The 3,622-nt window shown below is 38.5% G+C and overlaps 1 non-coding gene across 1 annotated transcript; it reads right to left on the bottom strand.

Annotated features, from left to right (window-relative positions):
• Positions 1–1,618: 1,618 nt before the first annotated feature.
• On the bottom strand, positions 1,619–1,724 carry LOC140837526 (small nucleolar RNA R71). The gene has a single exon (XR_012119357.1). It is a non-coding gene; the product is annotated as a small nucleolar RNA R71 (small nucleolar RNA).
• Positions 1,725–3,622: the final 1,898 nt, after the last annotated feature.

Raw genomic sequence — 3,622 nt, 5'->3', positions numbered from 1 at the left:
GATTTGGAGGATATTATTCAAAAATTATTCAGCAGCCAAGGAGTCTAAAAAGGGAGAAAAGCTTGGAGCAATTTCTTGGAGTTGAAAATTTGAAGATTTACTGGAACCGTTCTTCGCATATCTCATATCGTCTAATATTTTTTATTTAGAATTTATCGTTTAAACACTTTTTTGTCTATTTTTACTATGAATTTGAGTAGCTAATTTTATATATTTGTTGAGATTTAAGGGGATCCTATCCCGAACTTTGATTTGATTAAATAATGTGTTGATTTGTGATTTATTCTTGATTATACTATTGTTTTATCGTGTTGTTAGAGCGTAACTAACTTTAACAACTTTTTTATATTGCGAGTGAGTTCGAGAGAATAGCTTGTGATAGGAACGAGTAGTATAATCCGTGGATCTACAATTTACATAGACATATGAAATTGGATATGCGCCGATAGTTATAGTCCTAAAGGTCGAAAAGTAGGGGATTTCATAGATCGATATGCGATTCAATCTTGATAAATAATTAAAGAAATTTAATTACTTCACTGAATATAATTAGGTTGGCATAGCTTGAGAGGGCGTGTTCAATTGAATAGGAAATCCTGTCGGAGGCGTAGATCACTGTCGAACGAATTAGTTAATTAACGAGGGGTAGGTGAACCGAAATTCTCAACAAATTCATTTCTCATTGAAATTTATTTAAGTGGTCTAGAGTTTATATTTCATCATTTAAATTCTTGAATTTATTCACTAAGTTTTTATTTAATTTTAGTAGTCATAAACAACCATTCAAATTTCGTTGCTATAGATTTTATAACTGGAAATAAATAATTGTAAAATACAGTGGAATGATACTCGTACTCTCCTACATTATATTATAATTTGACATCGTGCACTTGCGATTAATTTTCGAGCATACAAAACCATATTTTTATTGAGGATTACACAGTGAAAGTTTTGCTCGATCAAGTTTTTTGCGCCGTTGCCGGGAACTGTTAATTTACAATTTTATTTTTAGTTATTTTATTTAGCATTGTTTTATTTTTCTTGAGCTAACACTCGATATTCTATTCCAGATATCTTTTCCAGTGCATGCCAAAGTCACTTGACGTGGAACTTGAGCAGTTTGATCCTAAAATCGAAAGAACTTTCCACAGGAGAAGACATCAGCAGAGGCTTAAAGAACTGATGGAGAGGCTCGAGCGTGAGCATGAGGAGGAACACCATGACAATAGACATGTTGAGGTGCCACGCCACATACCGATGCTAGAGTATGCCCAGCCTTCTTTGGATGGTGCACGCCCCAGCATTGCGAGGCCTATTGTGGTGGCAAACCAATTCGAAATCAAGCCAGCTATAACTCAGATGATCCAGAATACAGTCCGGTTTGGGGGATCTGCGTTAGATGACCCAAACACGCACATCGTAGATTTTCTTGAAATTTACGACACTTTTAAATTTAATGGAGTTTCTGATGATGCTGTTAGATTACATTTATTCCCTTTCACCTTACGTGACAAATCTAAAGCATGGTTAAATTGTTTTCCTGTAGGTTCGATCACCACATGGAAGGACATGGCGAAAGCGTTTCTCATTAAATACTTTCCTCCATTGAAGACCATGAAGCTGCGGGCAGACATCACCACATTTGCTCAATTCGAGCAGGAGTCTTTATATGAGGCATGGGAGCGTTTCAAAGATCTATTACGGAGATGCCCACATCACGAATTTCCACTTGGGTTAGTCGTTCAAACCTTTTATTATGGCTTGCTAACTCCTAATCGTACTATGATAGATGTTGCTGCTTGTGGAAACCTATTGAGGAAGACTGCTGCTTGTGGAAACCTATTGAGGAAGACTTTGCTGAAGAAGGATATGAGCTGTTGGAGGGAATGGCTGCTAGCAGCTGTCACCCTCAATCTGAAAGAAACAACCAGCGGAGGAGTGCAGGAGTTCACCAGGTAACTGACCTTTCTGCTATTACTGCGCAACTTGATGTCTTGAACAAGAAATTGAGCAGCTTGAATATGGTTTGCACAGCTATGCGTCTCCAAGAGATATTCTGTGATAAGTGTGGAGGTGAACACTTTGCGAAGGACTGTCAAGATGGAAATCCTTTCTATGTGCAAGAAGAGGCACCAGTGAATCAAGTGGGACTCCAAAACCATCCAAGGAATGATCCCTATTCGAACACATATAATCCTGGATGGAGGCAACATCCCAACTTCTCATTGGGTGGTCAAAACAGTCAGAATCGACAACAAGGAGGACAACCGTATGGAAAACAACCGATGTACAGATCTGACCTTCCTAGAGAAGAAAAGTTCAATTTGGAACAGATGATGTCTAAGTTCATCTCATCTACCGAAACTAGAATCCAAAACCAAGATGCATCAATAAAGGGGCTAGAGAATCAGATTGGGAAGTTAGCAAAGAAGATAGCAAGTAGAGAGCCGGGCACCTTGCTAAGTAACACGGAGACCAATCCAAAAGAGCAAGTGAAGGCCATCGAGTTGAAGAGTGGGAAAATTTTAGAGTCTAGAGAAAAGGAAAAAAATCAAGTATCGGATGAACAGACTAAGACATCCAAAGGTAAGTCTTCTAACTCTACACTAACACCCACTGCACAATCAAAAATTGTTATACCTCCTTCTTTCCCTGCAGCATTAAAAAAAGGCAAAACTTGATGCACAATTCGGTAAGTTTCTTGAGGTATTTAAAAAATTACATATCAATATTCCTTTTACCGATGCGTTGATGCAAATGCCTAGTTATGCTAAGTTTCTGAAGGACATCTTAGCAAACATAAGAAATTTGGAGGATCGCATGAAGGTAAATCTTACTGAAAATTGCTCTGCTTTGGTACAAAAAAAGATCCCACCGAAACTTAAAGATCCAGGGAGTTTTTCTATTCCTTGCATGATTGGTGATGTTTTTTTTCATAAAGCATTATGTGATCTTGGTGTAAATATTAACCTCATGCCTTTGTCTGTGTTTAGGAAACTGGGATTGGGAGAACCTAAGCCAACGAGAATGTCTTTACAACTAGCTGATAGATCTGTCAAGTATCCACGAAGAGTGATTGAGGATGTGCTAGTGAAAGTGGACAAATTTAATTTTCCTGCAGACTTTGTTGTACTTGACGTGGAGGAGGACATGGAAATGCCATTGATATTGGGGAGGCCATTCCTTGCAACTGGCAAGGCCCTAATAAATGTGCAAGAAGGGAAATTGAGATTGAGAGTGCGGGAAGAGGAGATTACTTTTTATGTCTTTAATGCAATTAAGCACACACTGCATTCTGATAGTTGTTTTAGAATTGATGCTTTTGATTCGCTTGCACGTAACTATCTGCAGGATGCTATCAAGGACCCTTTGGAAGCCACTCTCACTACTGAATTTAGGAGGATGACTTGGACGAAGAAAAAGCTGAAATAGTGGCATACTTTAATGCCAACCATCCATGGAGAAAGCCAAAGAAGATGAAACTGGAGGATTTGGGAAAGCAAAGAGGTTTGACCCCTCCAAAGTCAAGCATCGAGAAACCACCGACGCTTGAGCTCAAGCCATTGCCTCCGCACCTAAAGTAAATATACCTAGGTGAGAATAATACTTTACCTGTTATTAT

This window comes from Primulina eburnea, chromosome 7 (genome assembly GCF_022965805.1).
Source record: "Primulina eburnea isolate SZY01 chromosome 7, ASM2296580v1, whole genome shotgun sequence".
Lineage (NCBI taxonomy): Eukaryota > Viridiplantae > Streptophyta > Magnoliopsida > Lamiales > Gesneriaceae > Primulina > Primulina eburnea.
This window is presented reverse-complemented; position numbering and strand designations above follow the sequence as displayed.